Raw genomic sequence first — 7716 nt, 5'->3', positions numbered from 1 at the left:
CGTGTGTTTCGTCCGGGATGTTGAGTGGATTAGGTACTTCGACCAGTGGAGACTTTCTATTATTATGTAACAGGAATGCCACGGTTCCACTGGTTCTTGGAATTTTCCATGGTGCTTGCATACACATTTTCTCACTTAATACTCACAACCTCCTATAGCTTTACCTTTCAGATAAGCAAATTGTGCCTTAAAGAAAACACGTGAGTCATCGGCAGGATACGATAACCCGGGGGAGTCAAAAGTGGGACGTGACCCCCGGGGCCGGTGCCCTCTGCGTCCTACCCTGCCGTGTTCTCTGGCCTCGACGCCTTCCCCAGCTCCTCCCCGGACACTTAGCTGCTTCAAACCCACTTGAGGACTCCCGCGTAAGGACGCCTCACGTTCCGAGAGCTCTTCCTTCCCCACGGATGGCCGAGGACCGGTCTGCGCGTAGATAGATGTCTTTATTCCATTCGGCTTCAAGGTGTCACTCTAGTGACCAGCTGTGCTCCAGTGATACCTTCACAGCCACGCAGAACAAAGGAGGGTTGATGTAAGAGGCCAGGGGGCCTTTGCGGCAGACTCACACACAAAGAACTGAGTCCCCAGCCAGTCCCCACACCCCACGGTGAGCAGTGAGGAGGGGGGTGGTCGGGATCTACGTACTGACGCAGAAAAACTAGCTTATGACATTCTGCTCAGTAGGAAAAGAAGATTTCAAAACAATAACACAAAATAGCACAAAATAACGGCACGATTACAGTTTTATAAACAGAGAGAACGAAAATGTCTGCAAGTGAAAATGCACGCCATGCCCAAGTAATCACTTCTCGGGAGTGTAATCTGAGGCTTTTTATTTTAAAAACAAAGCGTGTCTGCATTTTCTAACTTTCAACTGCAAGCAGGGAGTGCTTGAGTAATTGTGTTACCAGTCGCTCCTGGCTCAGCCATCACTGTCGCACCAAGGGCCCCCTCCCTCCAGGGGCCTCCAGGGGTCAGGACAGGGACGGGCAGGGGCAACACTGGACCCCCGGGGTCAGGGCAGGGAAGGGCAGGGACAGCACTGGGCCCCACACCTAAGCACTGACAGGCGTGAGCACTTGTAACGCCTCTCCTGGTCTGCAAGATAAGCATCTTCGAACCCCTCAGGACCTCGAGCGCACTTTCCGCTCAGCTGAGACACCACCTGTCGCCGACGCTGAGGGGCCCACAGCGGCATTGCCACCGCCCAGGGTGCGGCCTCCGATTCCCATCCCAAGGCACACCCCACCGCTTGTAAGGTGTTATTTGCACACATCTAAGTATATATAAAGATATGGAGAGAAGGGCAGTGGATGGGGGAGAGAGAGAACGGGACCAGAAAATGTTTGGAAAGGCAGGATCGAGCCCCCTAAATTCCCCACGAAATGTTAGAAATGTGAGTTCCTTTTCGCCGGTGAGCGGCCTCGTGCGATTGGGGTTTGGCGTCGTTCGGCCTCGGGGCAGGTGTGTGTGGGCGCGGGAGAAGGGCCGCGGGGTCTCCGTCGGGCACCGCGGGCGGCTAGTCCTGACGCCCCGAGGTGCGCGGGGGCCGCACGCTCGCTCAGGGAGGGGTTCGCGCAGCGCGAGGCTGCAAGGGGACCAGGTGCCCAGGCCCCGAAGACGGCGGATGCCGCTCTCTCGCTTCACCCTGCGATGTCACGTCATCAGCGCTGCATCGACGGGCAGACAGCAGGCGTCGGTCGGAGAAGCACGTTCGACCTGCTTAAGGGCGTAAGCGTCTTAAACACCCCTCCGCGCCCCACGCTCCCGGCTACGGCAAGCGTCTCTCCTGACTCGTGTTTTATGCTGTCAGAACTGTCCTCTCACGGCCTCCACTCGGGTCTCCTCTGTCGGCCTGGCTGTGGTTACCCCAGGCGCTTTGGACAAACCGTTTCTATTTTCCGTTGGGGGGGGGGGGGGGGGGGAGGGGGGAAATGCACGGACGCGGGCAGACGCTTCCTTAGTCTGTATGGTCCCGGCCCCAGGCGAGCATCTTATGCCCAGCACCTCACGGGATCCGTGGGACAGTGGACGGATAAGGGCGGGACCACTGCCACCACTTACAAGTGGGGAAACCGAGTCGCGCAGGGGCCAACCAGCTCGCCCGAGATCACACAGCCTCTTGCAGGGCAGAGGCTGGAGCCAGACTTCCGCCTCCTGTGTCCCTGCGGTCCCAGTGACAAAAGTCATTGTTCTGTGCGTGTCACATGTGAGCGTGAGCCGCCACTACACTTCCTCCAGAGTGACGCCCTCCCTGCTGACCACCGGGGACCACGCAAACTCAGCCGGCCCCACCGACGAAGCCCCGGGCTCTCACTCGGAGACTGAGCCTAAATCAGGAGGCAGAGCCGCAAAGCCCAGGGAGCACCTGAGCTGCTGCGTCAAGCCGCACCTGAAGGCAGCATTCTTTGTGACCTTCCTGTGGCAGCATGCAGTGGAGCCCTTTTATTGCTCAAGCCATGGTCACGTTGGCTCTCTTCCACTTGCACCCGATACGTAATTTGGTCCCGGAGTGTGATGTCGTTACCAGCAGCTTTACACGGAATGAATATAGAACGGGCTGCACTGGAGACGGGCAGTGACTGGCCGTCCTTGACATTTGAGAGTGAACACACAGCTACACGACGTCGGCTGGCCAATGACACCTGGAGGCATGCGGCCGCAGGACAGCAGGATGTTAGGACAAGTCCCATTGGGGCGGGGGGAGCACTGAGCACCTCAGGAAGCAGATAAGCTTGCCCTGCAGCTGGCCACCATCTGTGGACAGAGCGGAGCCAAACGCTGGCTTGGTGTTCAGGACACCTGTCTCCCTCTAGCATGCCATCCAGTCTATGGGGCAGCCTGGGGACCAGGAGCCTTGCAGGGGTGTCTCCCCACAGGGCCGAGCCCAGGGACAGCAGGGACTTGGCAAAAAGGGAAGATGGGGACAGACGGTGAGCCTGACCTTCAAGCGGACCCCAGGCTACTGGCTCTCCGCCATCTGCCGTCGCGGGGTGGACAGGACGTGCCCCTCCCACCGCCTCCCACCGGCGCAGGGCAAAGCACTTCGGTGCAGAGCGAAGCAGAGGGACGCCCTGTTCCAGGATCGAGTCCCCGCATGCTGGCTCACACACAGTGACTGAGAACGAGCCCTGGGCGGTTACTAAGCAACCGACAGGAAACTAATAGGACAGAAGCCTGACTTGTCAAAAACACTGTGTTGCCAGGGAGACTGATGCTGACGGTGAGGTCTCCTCAGCCCTCAGATGCCTCCAGCCGGCGAGTGGCCTCACGCTGCGCTGGCTGGAAGGCACCTCAGCGCCAGGCCCTGGGGTGGCCCCGTGGGCCCGGGCCTGCGGGATATTCTCCCAGGAGCCCGGGCTGTTCTGTCCACCCCGAAGGGCCAGGCTGTGGGGTTTCCTCCCTCCTCTTTTACAACGAGCCCCTGTTTCCCTCTACCATGGTGGGGGGGGGGCAGCCACGGGTCCCCAGACCCTCAGGAGCTACCCCCAGGTGAGGTGAGAGGGCTTCACCTCACCCGAAGGCCCGAGCCAAGGGCGGCCGTGAGTCTGTGTGAGGTTTGCTTTCTTCTCATGCAGGGCTCGGTGAAGGTGTCTCCTGCCATTCTGGAAAGTGAATGTCTGTGCGGAAGCCCTAAGCGGCGTCCTGCCCTCTCTTAGCTGAGGACGCCACCGCTCAGAGTCCCACGTCCCCTCCGTCTGAGATACCGCCTCTGGTAGCGCGTGCACTCGGGGCAGCTGGCCCCGTGCCTCGGCTCTGGGGCTGAAGTCCAGACAAATCACGAAATCCCACCTGCGGCCCACAGGCCAAGGGTGGTCCCAAGGCTTAAAGTGTCCCAACCGACCGCAGCCCTCGACTGGCAGGGCAAAGCATGAAGCTGGGGGCCCTCGGCTGCCCCGTGGGACAGAGAGAGAGAGGGACGGAGGGGGAGACACTTAGAAGGGAGGGAACTGGGAGTCAGGGGCTGAGAAGAGAGAAACCAGCTTCTGATCACGGCTTGGGATCGGCCGGGACACCCACACGCACACCCACACGGGACGATTTTCCTAACCCACCCGGGGCCCTGGTCCTGTGCTGGCCAAGCCACTGGGAAGGTTACGTACACGGAGATGTGGGCAAGCTCGCAGGATCGGGATGTGTCCTGGGCCCTGGCTGGTCTGTGAGGTCCTTCCCGGGGTGGACAGGACTCCGGCGTGGGCGGGGGGGTGGCAGGACACGTGGGGTTCTGTCACGCCGCTGGCTCCCGGGGCTAATTAGTGAGGCCACATCTGAGGACACAGGATCTTAGGGACATTTAACGTTTCTTCAAATCTGTCACAGAATAGACCGCTTTCCTTTGTGCAAACCCGGCCGTATCTTCGGCTACCGTAGAGATAAAATCACCGATGATCCCTATGATCCAGGCTTGTTTGCATTTCTTTTAGTAGCCTGTGAAACATGCCCTCTGCCAAACAGAAGCTAATTCTATTTTCCTCACCAAAGCGAAACCTCTGGAATTGCTGCCTTTGGTTGCCGTAAGAACAGTTATGTATAAATGTTCGATCCCAGGGACAGGATACAGATTTGCAGGTTAATTGAACCCTCGCGTGGTTTCTTTCATATCAGCCATTAGGGTCAGACGTTTTAAGATGGGACATAATTAAGAGCCCCAAGGTATACCCGTTTCAGTAAAAACCCCCGGGGTTGCATTTATCTTGCACTATTGAGCCAGAAGCTTCCAGTACAAAACCACCTGCTGGTCACGGGTGGTGCTGAGCCCGTTATGACACCGACGTGCGAGCGGAAACGTTTCCCGAAGGCGAATGGGGTTCGTTAAAGTGTCAGACGACCCAGAGCCCCGCCTCACTTGCACTGTGAAGAAATGAAGTCCCAGAAGAGCTAAATGCTTGGTCCAAGGGCTCAGGAGAGACCGGCTGGCGGGCTCAGGCACTCGCCTACCAAGGCCCTGGAGCCGGCAGAAGGACCCTCCCCGACCCGGACCCACTGCATCACCGCTCTGTTCTGTGTGTTAAGAAGGGCTCCCAAGTGTTACGAGCTCTGGGCCCCGCGACACCTGTCCCCACGAGTGTACAAGAGGGTTGAGGAGGGTCCTTTACCGTCCTTGAGGTGCACTTTCAGACAGGAATGTAGGCAGCCAGGGGCCCTGCTCTCTGGAAGGTTCCATCAGCGTGCAAATGGGCTGCGCTCTTTCACATCCTAAACAACAAGCATCTCCTGACTCCCCCATCCCCCTCGCACCCGTGTCTTCACCCCTTTAGCAAACTCCTGGAAGGGAGGGTGTGCAGGCACGGCCTCAGATTGCCCCCCACACTCAGATCGTCACTCCGGTCCTGGCGACGGTGACCCAAGACCTCCATGCCGCTAGGACCCGGGGGCCCCCGCCTCACGTGGCCACCTTCCTGAGATCATTGGCTGGCTCCTCCCCCCACCTGCCCCGTCTGTCGTGGCAGGCTCCATTAAACACACCCAGTGAGCCTCCGTTCAGACCCGAACAGGCGTGTCCGAAAGAGAGCGGCTGACCTCTCCCTGGTCGCTCAGTCCTCCAGCCGCTCAGACTCTGTGCTGTGGCCCCAGGCCCAAACTCCCATCTCTGTTCCTAACCACCCCCTCCTCTTCTCTCTCCTCCAGCCACAGTGGGCTCCTACAAGTCCTTGAACACGCAGACATGCCCACCCCAGGACCTTTGCACTCGCCACCCGCATTTCCTGGAATGTGCTCCTCCACCCACACCCCCGAGACAACCCCAGAGCTTGCTCCCATCACATTGCGAGCCCCCTTCCCTGTCTTGTTTTTCTCCTGGGCACTTTTTTATAAGGATCAAGCCCTCATTCGACCCGTGATCTTCCTGTTGGTGAGCCCCCACTGCTAGGTCAAACCCCTGGGACAACTGCAAGGACAGCGAGGACACCAAGGAGACGCTGCTCAGCCACCGGGGCCCTTGCATTCCGGAGGAGGTCCTTGGCGCTGGGCGCGTGGGGCAGGGCCGTGTGAGAAGGAGACTTCGCCCCCGCTGCTATTTGTAAGTGCCCATCCTGCCACGCTCTGGGCGCAGGGCCCCTAACGGGGTGTGTTATCTGAACAGCCAGCCGGCCCTTACAGAGCCCTTATCTCTCCCTCTCCCCCTCGGCTGGTGTCCGGTCCGGCAGAGGCCTGCCTGTCCTGAGACCCCTCCCTCCCTCGGCCTCAGTGCCCCTCCCCACCCTGCCTGTCCGAGTGGGCACCGTCTTCAGTCGCCCTCAGCAGCGGGCCCCGCGGGCCTGAACTGCAACAGCGATGACAGGGGGGGTGTCTGCTTCAGCTGCGCCCTCGGGAGCCCAGGGCCCTTTGGGACGCGGGGAAGCAGGTCCCGTCCCAGAGCTGCCTGGAGGACGCCGGGCGGAGCCTGGAAAGCCCTTCGTGCTGGAACCAGCAGAGGCCCGAGCACCATTTCTAAGGTTGGCACCGGCACACCCTAGGTCCCTCCCAGCTCGCGGGGAGGTGCCCGCCTGCCTCCTTCCCCATCTGGCTGTGGGCCCGGAAGGGGAAACGGCCACCGGGTTTTCCCGGCGCCCGTGCAAACACGACCATGCGGCCCCGCAGTGGGGCCCTGAACCCGCACACGGGCTGGGCGAGCCGGGGGCGGGGGGATGGGCACGGGGGCCCAGGGCACACAGGTGCTTGGAGCCGCTGTGGAGGCCACGGGGACATCTGCAAGTCGGGAGAGGAGTGTGGGGTGACGTGCGGGGGTTGGGGGTCGTGGCCGCGGTCTCGAACCCTCAAGTGTTTCCTCGTTCACGCGTCTTGTGCCGCGTTGTGCTTAATCGCACTTTCTGCAGCGCACGCCCCTCGTCCACCGGTGTTTGTGACCCGAGCCGAATCCACCCACCTCCTCACCGGGACGTGTGAGGAAGCAGTCCACCCCTCCAGCCTTTGCAGGTACATTTTCTGCTTTGCGAAGGTCACCGGCAGACTGTTACTGACGAACCGGGGTGAGCGTGGGGTTCTGTCCTCGTCCGAGCAAAGATGCAATCACCAAGGTGCAGTTTGCTGGTGCGGAAGAGAAAGAAAACTCAAAATGCATGCCGTCTTGGCCACTGGAAATTATTTAGGTTCATTTGCTTACTTCTCTGGCTGGGGTCATCTGAAGTTCAGTTCCACTCAAGGCAAATTACGGAGTGTGTGTCTGCAGCAGGATGGAGTCCTGGGGGTCCCTGCCCTCCTTGCCTGATGTGAACGCGGGTGGGCGGGAATTGTAACAGGATCTTCTCAGAAATACCAAAGAGAGGGCGAGGCTTGGGTCATCTTTCCCTCACTTGTCGAAAGACCTCTTTCGGTCTTATTCAGCAAAATGGATGTCTGTGTTTGGTTAAGGGTGCGTGGCCATCCTTACACAAAGCGTGACTCTCCCGAAAGTCTCCCGACTTTCCAGACGCTGGAAAGCCCTACGACTGGACCTTCCAAATGCCACCTGTCGCTTTACCGAATAGGGTTCGTTACTCCCTCACACACATCTTCTTTCAAGTACCCATGGATATGAATTTGGGGGCACTATATCTCCCAAAAATACGCACGGCGGAATTTTATAAATACTTTGAAAAGCATTTTAACCGCCAAGCCGGAAATTTGCAAAGACCCCCGCTGGCGTTTGTAGAGTTTCTATAAATCCCTGAAAACCAGCAGAAGCAGCTGGAAATGGAAGAAGGATGCTGTTTCAGTGTGGCCTAAGAGACTCCCCCC

At 59.2% G+C, this 7716-nt stretch overlaps 1 protein-coding gene and 1 long non-coding RNA gene across 3 annotated transcripts in view; one reads left to right on the top strand and one right to left on the bottom strand.

Annotated features, from left to right (window-relative positions):
* Nucleotides 1-861: 861 nt before the first annotated feature.
* On the bottom strand, nucleotides 862-7388 carry LOC125148615 (uncharacterized). Of its 2 annotated transcripts, none has more exons than XR_007145663.1 (3): nucleotides 6874-7388; nucleotides 2393-5196; nucleotides 862-1719 (listed from the first exon to the last, which is right to left on the bottom strand). It is a non-coding gene; the product is annotated as an uncharacterized LOC125148615 (long non-coding RNA). The 2 variants fall into 2 exon arrangements; XR_007145662.1 differs by having other exon boundaries at nucleotides 862-2757; nucleotides 3518-5196.
* MBP (myelin basic protein) overlaps nucleotides 6255-7716 on the top strand; it is a 117422-nt gene continuing 115960 nt past the window's right edge. Inside the window, exon 1 of the transcript XR_007145660.1 lies at nucleotides 6255-6434. The gene's annotated coding sequence lies outside the window, so the exon portion shown is untranslated. The remainder of the gene's footprint in view (nucleotides 6435-7716) is intronic.

Source organism: Prionailurus viverrinus, chromosome D3 (genome assembly GCF_022837055.1).
Source record: "Prionailurus viverrinus isolate Anna chromosome D3, UM_Priviv_1.0, whole genome shotgun sequence".
In the NCBI taxonomy this organism is placed as follows: Eukaryota; Metazoa; Chordata; class Mammalia; order Carnivora; family Felidae; genus Prionailurus; species Prionailurus viverrinus.
Note: the sequence above shows the minus strand (reverse complement) of the source record. Positions and strands in the feature narration are given on the sequence as shown.